The following is a 13,232-nucleotide window of genomic DNA, read 5'->3' on the forward strand; positions in this document are numbered from 1 at the left end:
CATGCTGTGTCATTGGCGCTTTACTGAAAACTATATGCGTCTTGAACAGTCTTTGAAAGTATAAACAACATCAAATTGAATATTTGATATATAATGATATTAGTTGATGAAAGATCCATTAGTTCAAGAATTTATTTCACTCTAATTTTATTTTTATTTTCAATGCTGTAAGTACTGGAAAAGAAAATTTGTGTAATATAATCCGTTTTCAGTTAAGCGCCAATGACGCAGTAGTCTTTTGGTTTTTATTTATAGTTAAGGAGGGGGGGGGGAATATCCAAACTCTTGTTTGTAGTGAAACTATATTTGTCTTGAACAACTATAGTAAGAACTAATAAATTAAACTGAATATTTTATTTATAATGATATTAATTGCTGAAAGCTCATCAGTTCAAAATTTTACTATAATTTTAAATTTTATTTTCAATATTAAGTACAAAAGAAAATATTTGTAATAAAATTGGTTTTCAGTAAAGCGTCAATGACGCAGTAGGTTTTAGACTTTTACAGTGAGAGAAGGAGGCGATACCCAAACTCTTGTTTGTGGTGATTTTTGTTCGTTTTAAGCTTGATTTGCATACTCAATTCAAGTTTCACTCGTTATAGGATTGATTTACTCATTTACATAAATATCTATTGTATCAAACATGTCTGTTTGATACAATTGTACAATAAACAACATCTATTGTATGTTTGTTTACATTGATTTTTTATTTAATTTCTGTTCGTTCTAAGTTTCATTTGTACTTCAACAGCAAAATATCTTTTTTCGTTTTAAGCTTGCTTTTCATATTCAATCTAAGCATTACTCGCTTTAAGATCTCTTTATTCATTGACATTATTACTTTTTGTATGTTTTTTGCTGTGATTGTTTATTTAGTTTCTGTTCGTTTTGGGTTTCATTTATTCTTTAATAGTAATTTCCGGTCACTTTGAGTTTGAATTTTAACAGGTATTTGTATCTGCTGAGCTTAAGCTTAAAATGGCTCTAAATTTTCTTTGAAAAACTTATTTTTCGGAAAGTTTTTTTTAAATTAATCTCAGGAAGAGATAAGAGCTTGAGTTTGAACTTCAGGAAATGGTTAAAAGGATGATATCTCAGTAATAGCTAAGCATATTAACTTGAAACTTTCTAGGAATTTTGAGGGGTTTTGGAATAAAAATCAAAAGACACTAAGAGAATCCAGGTTGTACAAAAGGATCATTTTCAAATTCTCAGGAACACCGGTATAAAGTTTCAGGAAACGTTAAGTGATATGTTTAACTGTATCAAACGACACTGTACACATCTAAGTTAGTGAAATGGCGTATCAGCAATATATCTGTAACGGATAAGAGCAATTTGTTGAATTGTTAAGCGAGTGTTTAGGGGATGTTAAACAAAACAAAAAGACACTAGGTACATTAAGGATTATAAAAGGGTTTATCTAAGATTTGTAAGGAGTAGATAAGAATATTCCGCTTCAATTGACAGAGAATGTCCAGGCAGATTTTGAATCAAGAGACACTACCGCCATCACGGTATCAACATGGCACATGTACAAAATATCAGGAACAGCCAAATGCATTATGCTGCAACAGCCAATGCATTGTAACAGCCTATACTAACTGAATCAGAATCCACTGCATGCATTGGGGGAAGTGATGAGGCATTCAAAATTGATTCAAAATAAAGTTGGTATTTTCAGAGATTATTAGGGTGGGATAAAGTGTCCTTTAAATACTACCTTAGGGGGAAGAGGTAAAGGAAAATATAATGTTTTTACATGGGTTATCGACCTTACTTTCTACAATATCTTTCAAAACAATTGAGGTTCGAAATGAAACTTAAAGGTGCCATTAGGGATAAAAAGGGCGATGAAATAAACTAGGATTTAAAGATTTTTCTTTGGAGGGAGGTGTTTTGAAAACAACCCTTATTTCGAGCTGAATGTTTCTATTCCTTATAATATTGAAAGAGAAAACATCATCACAACCAACATTACTGAAAATATTACTGAGGGCCAAATGAGGGTTAGTAGTGGAGGAGTGCTGATTCAGAATGGACAAAACCTGTCAGACCAGTTTTTGGGCCAAGCAGATAGGTTTCTGGGCTAATTCTTGTATAGGATACTGCGGGTACACCACACCTGTATTTAATTAAGGTCAATGACCCAAATTATGATGTACGCTCAGTATCGCATAATATTAAATGGTCTTAACTAGGTACATAAATATTCGGATAAAACTAGATGAGAATCATAAGAATATTATTTTTAGTTGGATTGTGTGAAAGTGGTAAAAGAGTTAAAACTGCTTATCAGTTAAGGTAAGTCTGAGGGGTTGGTAAGTCTTACACAACGCGAGATAAATATTAGAAAATGATCAGAATAACGTCATTGATACCAATCTGTGGAAACGGTTAGTGGTGACAGGGCGATCTTGCGACTTGACCTAGCTTATCTTCTTAGCTGTTGTCGCTATAATACACAAGTACATAATGAGGAGTGTGGGCAATATAAAATAATTTTTTGCATTGGAGTATGCTAAAATTTGAAACTAATAAAGTTGCCAAGAAAAGATCCCGTGACTGGACTTAGCTTACACCTCTCGGTTGTGGTCTGTATAATACATAAATATCAATTGAGGAGTGTGGGCAATATAAAATATTCTTTAGCAGTGGACTATGCTAAAATGTTGAAACTAATAAAGTCATAGTTGCCAAGAAAAGATCTCGTGACTTGACCTAGCTTTCACTTCTCGGCTAGGGTCTGTATAATACACAAGTACCAATTGAGTTGTGTCGACAATATAAAATATTTTTTAGCATTGGAGTATGCTAAAAAGTTGAAACTAATAAAGTCGTAGTTTCCAAGAAAAGAATTTTGATATAAAAATTCAGAACGATCCATAGAAATCCTTAGAAATCAAGTAGTAAGGTGGTTATGGATTTGCACAATCAAGGTCCTCAACCAGCAAAGACCCTAACCACCAACGACCTAAACGTCCAAGGGGCCCCCTCCCACCAACCTCCACGGGCCCCTTCCCCCCAAGTTTTCAAACCCCCCCCCCCCATTTTCTTATACTTTTTTTAAGTTTAATTTATTTTAACTTTTATTTTTTATATTTTTTTTTACATAAATTTTTCAACTTTCATTTTTACATGTCTTAGAATGAAATGAAATATGCCTAAAACCCAAAAGTTCATATTTAATATTTTCAAAATACAAAATGAGAATGATATAGATGTGTGAGTCGTGACTTTTATTATTAGAAAAGCAATTTTTGTAGTAACACTACACAGATGACATTGGCCAAATATGCTCAGAAATAAAAGGAAGATTTAATAGATGTTTTACAGAGAAATTGCCTACGAAATGTTTTGGGTACCCAACTGACCGATTGTATTTCAAGCAGTAGGGTATAAGAAAAGTGTGGTTCAATCCCGCTTTCTATGGCCACAATAAGAAAAAGGTTGAGATGGCTAGGGCATATTCCGCGGATGAAAGATGACAGATTGTCAAAGATTGTCCTTTTCGGCAAACTGTCTAGGGCTAAACGGAAAGCAAGTCTTCCGCGGTTGAGGTGGCAAGATGTCGTAAAAAAGATATAAAAGAAATGGAAACTACCTGGGAGGGTGTAGAGAACGAGGCTTTGAATAGTTTTGATAGAGGAGGAGTATACGTAGCTGTGTTGGCCTCAGGTGGTTCGTTGCTGTGGCAAGTTGTTGTTAGTGGTAATAGTAGTATGTGCATAGTGTGTTTTGATTTGGTTCAAATTTACTCTATATTCTCATAAATTTTTGCCTTCATACCCTTAGTCTTAATAATACTAGCATCATAGTAGTAGTCATAGTAGTAGGAGCTAAGATCTTGAATTGCTGAATTTCCAGCAATTATATTCATTATATAAAAAATATTCAGTTTGTTTTCATTAGTTCTTTCCAGTCATCTTGTTTATTATAGTCATTTGTTTTATTTGTCGTTGATGTTTTTAAAAAACAAAAGCAATAAAACGTTTTCAATACAACGCAAATGACGCACTGGGCTTTAGATTTTTACGGTTAGGGGGCTGTAGCCAAACTCTTTTTTGTAGAGATGTGTGTTCGTTTTAAGTTTGACCTGTATATTAAATCTTATTTTTACTTGTTTTAAGATTTATTTTTACCTGCTATCTATATGTTTACTATGACTGTTTCTTTTCAATTTCTTTTTGTTTTTGATTTTGTTTGTTCTTTTAATAGTTATTTCTGGTCGTTTTGAGCTTGAACTATTATAGGAATTTATTTCTGCTGGTCTTCTGCTGGCTTTTTTTCAAAGGACTTAATTATCGAATCTAATACGGCTCTTTACATTTCTTTGAAAAAAGTATTTTTCGGGAAGTCTTTTTTAATCAATAATAAAGAAAAACTATGAGATTCTTACTTTATGATACACAGTATTTTCAAGTTAATTCGACTATCACGTTTCCTTCTCTAATTATTCATATTTTGTACTCATTTAGCACAGTATTTTTTTCATTGTTGAATATTTAGCAGAGTCACTCTGGCTAAACTGAATATCTCCCAGTCTACACAGAGCTACCGATTTTATATCAGATAAATCAATGGAAAGAACAAAAAACATATATTTTATTAGGGATATGTTCATTAGGCGGGGGGGGGGGATTTTTAGAGTGACAACTATTGTATTGAAACAACAGCATTAAATGTTGAAGTTATTGGTAAAATTTGTATTTTACGTTCAGTCTCTATAAAGTCAAGGGCTATATAGAGGGGAAGGAGCCTGGGGATGGTTTATAAAAGATGTTAACAAAAACATAAAAAGAACATGAAATTAGCAACCTAAAATGTGTTTTTGCACGATTACGTCTCCTTCTGTAGAGCTGATACTCTTAACCTTTACTGGGGGGTTTAATTGCCCTCTCTTGATTTCAGGAAAACCCCTTTTTATCTTCAATATTATTAAATATTATTGTTTTGTATTTTATACATTTTTATAACTTGGCACCACTGATACCTGTATTTTTGTTGAATGACGTTCCCAGTGGCGTTATAACAGGAAGATTCTGAGGGGAGGAATTCAATTTGGGTGTAAAATTCAGTGAAAACGACACTTTTTTTCAATGATAAAACTCAAAAGCATATTTTTCAAAATCTTCATTAGTTCCTCAGTAATTATACTAGGTCGACTAAAGTAAAAGAAATATGTTTCTAAATTTGTAGTATTCTAAATGGACAAGGGAAAAATTCTTAGAAGAAAAAGTGAGTATATTCGTTAGACGCACTAACCATAATTCGAGGACCCAGGGGATAAGCCAAAAGTGTAAACTCAAGAGAACACAGGGGTGTGGTGAAAGTAAGGGTTCGATGGGAAAAATCATTTCAAAAATATGGTGTTTTTTCTGTGTTGAGCACTGAGAATTGTTTGGTAAAGGTCCTTGCCCAAATATCTTCTTTGTCTTATCGCTTATACTTTTTTCCGAAATGGCTGAAATTAAAACTATTTTATTGGTTCCTGATTTTATTCTTTATTTATTTATTCATGAGGCGTTATATATACCCAGTACGGTCTTAAAGCGTATTTATAGGGAAATTACTGTCGGCAAGAACATTGCTGGAAATTTTCGTCCTATAATGGCAACTTTCGAGCACTCTTTGGTCTCAAAAAGTTAACAATTCGTATAGACCCACCCAGAAGAAATAAAGTGAGTATGCAAATGTAAATACTCAATCATCACTTACCACTACTAGTTTTTATTATTATTATCTTGCACATTGAGCACGAACCAAAAGCAAATTGAACGCGTTTATAAAAGTAATTAAATTGATAATTCAATTTTACGCCTGCTTTATTTTTCTCTGATCCAATCCCATCTCAAATATTGTTCAGTAGTTTGGTTGTCAACATTTAAAATTCATACTCAAATATTAAAAAAAATAAAGATAAAGATCTTTTATTTATAGGAGATGGGGATTTACAATTAATTGATAATATACATAAGATTGTTTGCTATATTTTTGCGTACCGATTTCATCATGGCCTTTTACTTGAGTGTTTTTCAAAAGTATTTCAAAATATATCCAATCTCCATAGTGTAAATAGTAAAGCTAAAGATCAGCTGAACATTCCTCTTACACCTTGCATAAGATCGGATTTTTCCATTGATTAATTAAAAAACCTTTTTCCACAAAATAAGTTTTACAAAGAAAAGTAAAGAACTCCATTAAACCAAAAATGAGCAAAAATAAAATCAAATAATCTACCAAACGTGAAACTACCACAAATCAGTATCGATAAATAAATGGAACCCAAAACGAACAGAAATTAGTATAAATAACCGAGTCAAACTCAAAACGAGCCGAAATTAACATGAGTAGGACTCAAAATCCCTATGCCTTCCCAAAGCCAGAACATAACTTTCACATTTTTCACTAGTGAAAAAATATAAATGTTTTTACTTTTATAACTTTAATAAATAAAATGATATTAACATTTTGATTACTAAATATCAGTATATGTATATTAAACTGACAATGCACATTCATTTGTATTTTTTTCAGTAAAGTGCAAATTTTGTTCTGGCCTTGGGAAGGAATAGGTATTAAGGAAATAAAGCAAGGCATGGGGACCCTCCAATCACTTTCGAATATTAAAAAGGGCACTAGCCCTTTGAATTTCCAATCGAAAAAGCCTCTTTTGAAGTTTCTACGACACCGCTTTCTATAAAAAACCTGATATGCCCCCAGGGCATAACTTACAACCTTTGCCCTGAGGGTTGTGGGGGAGTGTCCTCCTCAAAAACATAATTTGTATGTGGAAATAAACTACGCTGAACAAAATGGCTATCGCAAAATTTTGATTGAATGTGTTGGGGAAATGGTGGGCGAGGAAGGGGTTTTAGTTGCCTTCCAATCACTTTCGACTATTAATAAGGGCACAAGCACTCCCATTTCCAATCGAATGAGCCCTTTTGGAAGTTTCTACGACAGCTCCTTCGATACGAAGTGGTCTAAGACCAAGAAAAAAAAAATTATACATTGTGCCAACATCATTCTTTACTGAGGCAGTGCTATTGCGCTGCCTATGATATAGTCTGCTCTAGGGCGTGGAACGCGTTGCCTGAAGATTTAAAAGAGAAGAGGTCATTTTTTTTTGGGGGGGGGGAGGGGGAATGGTTAATGGAGAGGTTTAAGGGTAGTTTAAAGATATATTAAAGGGAATTATGTTGTTTGGGTTTCTTTCCTTTTATTTCCTTTTAGTGATTTGGATTTTTTTGGTAGCTGGGTTTCCTTTTTGGTAGTGTGGAGTGGATAAATTTGAATGCTTACGTAAACTGCAGCAATTTATGTTACTTCAACAGGCTATGGCCTAGAGGAAAAGTGTTTAGTAACTTAAAGTGTTTACTTAAAGATTCTATCTTTTTTGTCTAAATTTCTTATATGCTTATTGAATCTATTATAAATAAAACTGAATTGAATTGAACTGAAATATAATAAATACTTGACGTAAATAATTTCTGTTTCGAATAAACAGCTTCTGAGACTAATGTATTGTTTTTCCGTTTTCTGGCAGGTATTATGCTCGAATTTTAGAACCCTTTTTGTTTTTCTATAAAATAATATAATGGTACAAAAGATATAACAAATACCAAAGTCATTAACTTGAAATAGATAAAACAATGTCTGTGGTATAATAATATACTGTAATTAAATACAACCCTTATGTTAAAAAAAGGAAAAAAAAAGATACTAACGGAATTCTAATCTCACCGAAGACAAGATTCAACACTACCTAGTTCTGCTTGATTTTCTTTTTGCTTGTAAGATTCTAATGATTAATTTTAAGCAATATTTTCAACATAGGTAAAACGTTTCTGAAACGGTGGAAATGTCATAGATCATAAGAGGCTACTTAAAAGGAAACATTCTCTTATTTAAGCTTTAATTTTTAATCAAAGGGGATTTTCATGGGGTTTTACAGAAACATGTGCGTGCTGCAATTATAAACAATTATCTAAATAAAAAAAAAACAATATTAAAAAAAACCAGCAAGAATTAATGGTTACGCTAATTAGTTCTGCAAGGCACCGGCACTAATTTGTTCTTGTTCCTCATGTTAACTACGGAGTTGGCTGCGGGGGTGAGAAGTTATTGGTTTTTGGGTGCTTGGGAAGGGCAAGGAGAAATTGCCACAAATGCATAATCAACGGAAAGCAGCGAACTCTAAGGGTTTCGATCTTTAAGGACTCGATAGCAGACTTGTCTCACTTGTCCACACTTGGCGCACTTGTCCACAAATGCATAATCAACGGAAAGCAGCAAACTCTAAGGGTTTCGATCCTTAAGGACTCGATAGCACACTTGTCTCACTTGTCCACACTTGGCACACCTGTCCACAAATGCATAATCAACGGAAAGCAGCAAACTCTAAGGGTTTCGATCCTTAAGGACTCGATAGCACACTTGTCTCACTTGTCCACACTTGGCACACCTGTCCACAAATGCATAATCAACGGAAAGCAGCAAACTCTAAGGGTTTCGATCCTTAAGGACTCGATAGCACACTTGTCTCACTTGTCCACACTTGGTACACCTGTCCACAAATGCATAATCAACGGAAAGCAGCAAACTCTAAGGGTTTCGATCCTTAAGGACTCGATAGCACACTTGTCTCACTTGTCCACACTTGGCACACCTGTCCACAAATGCATAATCAACGGAAAGCAGCAAACTCTAAGGGTTTCGATCCTTAAGGACTCGATAGCACACTTGTCTCACTTGTCCACACTTGGCACACTTGTCCACAAATCCATAATCAACGGAAAGCAGCAAACTCTAAGGGTTTCGATCCTTAAGGACTCGATAACACACTTGTCTCACTTGTCCACACTTGGCACACCTGTCCACAAATGCATAATCAACGGAAAGCAGCAAACTCTAAGGGTTTCGATCCTTAAGGACTCGATAACACACTTGTCTCCTAAGATGATTGCAACTGGTCTTTTCTATACTTAGACCCTTTTTTGTTCTTTGTGTGTGTTATGCTGCATTTCATTCATTTATTGTTTTTTTTAATAAATAACTGTCTCCGAGAATGGTTGAAACTGCTCCTTTCTGAACTTAAAAATGATTTTTTGACCTTTGTTGTGTGCATTAGTCTCCATAATCTTTATTTTATTCTGTTTCTGTTTCGATTGAGCCCTTTTTGAGTTTCTACGATAATACTTTCTATAAACACCTTATATGCCTTGAGGGCATAAATTATAATCCTTGCCCTGAGGGCTGTGATGGGGTTGTCATCCTAAACGACCTAATTTCCAGAACTTTCAACTACGTTGAACAAAATTGTTATCTCAAAATTTTGATTGAATGTGTTTGGGGAAATGGTGGGAGTGAGAGGGGGGTTAATTGCCCACCAATTACTTCCGACTATTAAAAAAGACACTGGCCCTTTGAATTCCCAACTGAATGAGCCCTTTTTGAAGTTTCTACGACAACACCTTTCATAAAAAACTTAAATGCCCCAGGGAAAAACTGACAACCCTTGTCCCGAGGGCTGTGGGGAGAGTGCCATCCTCAAAGACATAATTTCTGGACCTTTAATTGTATCAAGCAAAATAGCCATCTACCATTATTGAGTTAATGTGTTCTGAAGATTGATATATATCGAAGGGGGTTACCTGCCTATTAATCTTTTCTGACCGATTAGTTGGACCTTTCAGTGCCCAATCATATGAGTCCCATTCGCAGTTTCTGCGATAACGTTTTATATATAAAAAAAAACCTCATTGCCCCACAGGACATAACTTACAAACTTAGCCATGAGGGCTATGGGGGGAGCGTCATCTTCAAAAATATAATTTCCAGACTTTTTAGCTACGTCGAACAAAATGGCTATCTTAAAATTTCAGATTGTATGTGTTTGGGGAAATGGTGGGTGTGAGAGGGGTGTTTGTTATCCTCAAATCACTTTCGATTATTAAAAAGGGCACAAACCCTTCTAATTTCCAATCGTATATAAAAAAAACCTTATATACCCCCAGGGCATAACTTACAACCCTTGCCCTGAGGGCTGTGTGGGGCGTGTCATCTTCAAAAACATAATTTCTGGACTTTATAACTACGTCGAACAAAATGGCTATCTCAAAACTACAGATTGGATGTGTTTGGGGAAATGGTGGGTGTTAGAGGGGTGTTAGTTATCATCCAATCACTTTCGACTATTAAAAAGGGCCCAAGCGCTTCTAATTTCCAATCGAATGACCCCTTTTTGAAGTTTCTACAACATCGGTATCTATAAAAACCGTATATGCCCCCAGGGCATAACTTACAACCCTTGCCCTGAGCGTTAGGGGGTTATCATCCTCAAAGACCTATTTTCTAAAACTTTTTACTACGTTGAACAAAATGGCTATCAACAAATTTTGATTGGATATGTTTGTGGAATATGTCTGCCTAAGAGGGAGTTTTTTTGCCCTCCAAACAATTTACACTATTAAAAAGGGCACTAGCCCTTTGCACTTAGACTCGAATGAAGCCTTTTTCAAGTGCATACGACAAAACTATCAATTAAAACCTTGTATGCCCCAGGGCATAACTAGCAGCCCATGCACTGGGAGCTGTGGGGGAAATGTAATCCTTAAAGATATAATTTCCCGACACTTCAACTACTTTGAACAAAATATCTATCAAAAAATTTTGATTGGATGTGTTTGAGGAAAAGGTCGGCGTGAGAGGGGGATTAGTTGCCCTCCAATCACTTTACACTATTGAAAAGGGCACTAGCCCTTTGAATTTCCAATCGAATTAGCCCCTTTTCAAGTTTTTACGACAAAGCTTTCAATAAAAACCTTATATGCCCCCAGGGCATAACTTACAACCCTTATCCTGAGGGCTGTGGGGGGGAGTGTCATCCTCAAAGATATAATTTCCGGACCTTTCAACTACTTTGAACAAAATGGCTAGTAGTATGCGCCTTCTGGATTTGCTTGCGCCCCTAGGAATTTCTACGTTATTCTATAGAAGCTCTACACCTTTTCAAAGAGAGTGACTATCCCCATGCATATAGGGAATACTTCTACAAGGCATTACACCTTTTCAAAGAGAGTGAGTATAACTTGATTGGTGATTGAGATTTGAATAAAAGGAATAGTTTTCTTTACAATTCATATTAGTATGAGAATTGAATTCAAAGAGAATAATTTATTTGGGAGGATACTAGTTGAGAAAAATGAATGGTGCATTTACATTATTAGAGCTTAATGATGGAGCGGACAACAGCAGCAACGATATACGAGTACCCAATGTGGCTGTGGAAATAACCGCTGGATGTAGACTATGTCTTGAATGGGACACTAGGTATGCCAGATACGCCAGATACGTGATATCATTAAGCAAATTTAAGCAGGAGGAGCAGCTATGTTTTGCTGAAAAGTGAATATTCTCCATATAAATAAACTTCGGTCAGCATTAGATGTCCTATCGAAATATATCGATGAGAAAAAAAATGCATCAGTGATTATTATTATTGTAATTATGTTCAATAAAATTGTTTCTAAATCAATGGTATTTTTTTTTCTATAGTAGACTAGCGTATATTTTTTAGAGTAGAAAAAATTCTGGTTAGTTTGAAGTTGGTTGTGAGAGAGTTAGGACTCTAAAAAATGGATAGATTCGAGAAAGAACGAATCATGGGGAATCTAGTTCTTATGGAAAAACGTTTGATTCTAGATGACAATTTTCTAGAGCTATCTATTCAAAGGAAGATATTTTCTCGGGGAATGCTTGTCAATATCATGAAAACTGATTCTCCATCATTAGACTATTGTATGAAGCTTCTACGTCGTGGTCCAAATGCATTTACACAATTTATTGATATATTGCACACGACACGGCAAAATGATATTATGGATATGCTTTTAAAAATTAGTTTAGAAATTTAGGACTTTTTTTCATGAGAAATAGGGTGTTCAAGGATGATTTACTCCTCTCTCTCTCTCTGTCTCAGACAATTTTTTGTTGTTGCTAACTCAGTTTCATTGTGGCAGTGAGAGTGTCAACAAACGAAAAAATATTCCAGACATATCAGTTATGTATGTACACACTGGGCAGCTGGTCATCATGTGAGAATATCACTAAGATTAATTAGTATTATGAAAAGTTTAGATAATGCAACCCGTATAAATTGCATAGAGGATATGCTGTAAAAATTAAAGGATGTAATTCCTGTCTTGAAGGGGTGTGACTCTCGTCCTAGAGGTCACGTATGCTCCAATTGCCACTATGATAAATGTAATCAGTGGGAGAATACATATCCCAGTATGATCGGAAATAATCCTAACAGTGATTTTATTTTATTGCTACGAGATTGGTATTGTAGTGGTTTTAGATTGTTCTGGGAGGAGGAACCGGGTCAGCAATTTAACTGTTGGAACAACAAAAGAATATGGTTTCTACGTCATTGTTTTGAAGACAATGGGTGTTATGATTATAAGCCCACTGATTTTTATTTGGTTGTGACGGAATGTGATTCGACACTTGAGGACACTGTTTGTGACATTGCTTCAAATAAGCAAATTGAAACCTGTGAATTCCATCGAATGAATGAGAATAGTATCATTGAATGTACAAAGATATATGACAAGAGCGAAGTCAAACTCTACTGTAGAAAATGTGACCCTGACATTGCAGTACATCAGGATCAGTGCACTGTGAATTCAGATAATCTACCTGCACTAGTTGTTGTCGACAAATACCTAGTAGTGGATGAAATCTAAAGAGTAGAAAAGTCGTTTTATCAAGTATATAAATTTTTGTTTGTTAATAAACAATTTCACAAAAAATTTTAGAAAATTTCATTCTTATGGTACTAAAATCAATATTAAATACACTTTTAAGTATTATATCCCCTATAAAGTCGTTAAATCTAGGTAAGTCAACGTAGATGTCGAGAATCTGTTTGTTATTGTAGACACGAAATCTGAACATGAATAAGATTAGTGCATGAAAGCCAAATGTCTTAGTCGTTTAATCCTGTACTTTTCTTTATTTTTTTATTATAGTCTTCACCCAGCTTTCAATTAAGTTGCTGATATATTGGTTATAGAATTTATAAAATAGAGCACGAGGGTAGAAAACTTATATATTCTTTGATATTTGAAAGATGCATAGCCAATAACTATTCTTCCATGGTAATGGGCTGCTAATAACAATGATAAGCATATTTTTAAGACACGGCATTTTTCCAATAAAG

General features: G+C 34.6%; 2 protein-coding genes across 2 annotated transcripts in view; both read right to left on the reverse strand.

Moving 5' to 3' along the window:
- Positions 1-7,744, reverse strand: part of LOC148954201 (uncharacterized) — a 28,749-nt gene extending 21,005 nt beyond the window's left edge. Inside the window, exon 1 of the mRNA XM_089086978.1 lies at positions 7,735-7,744. The gene's annotated coding sequence lies outside the window, so the exon portion shown is untranslated. The remainder of the gene's footprint in view (positions 1-7,734) is intronic.
- The window catches only part of LOC148954200 (uncharacterized), a 195,267-nt gene that overhangs the window by 132,520 nt on the left and 49,515 nt on the right, over positions 1-13,232 (reverse strand). The gene's annotated exons all lie outside the window — the stretch shown is intronic.

Source organism: Artemia sp. Qi Xiang Cuo, chromosome 3 (genome assembly GCF_049724085.1).
Source record: "Artemia sp. Qi Xiang Cuo chromosome 3, ASM4972408v1, whole genome shotgun sequence".
NCBI lineage: Eukaryota > Metazoa > Arthropoda > Branchiopoda > Anostraca > Artemiidae > Artemia > Artemia sp. Qi Xiang Cuo.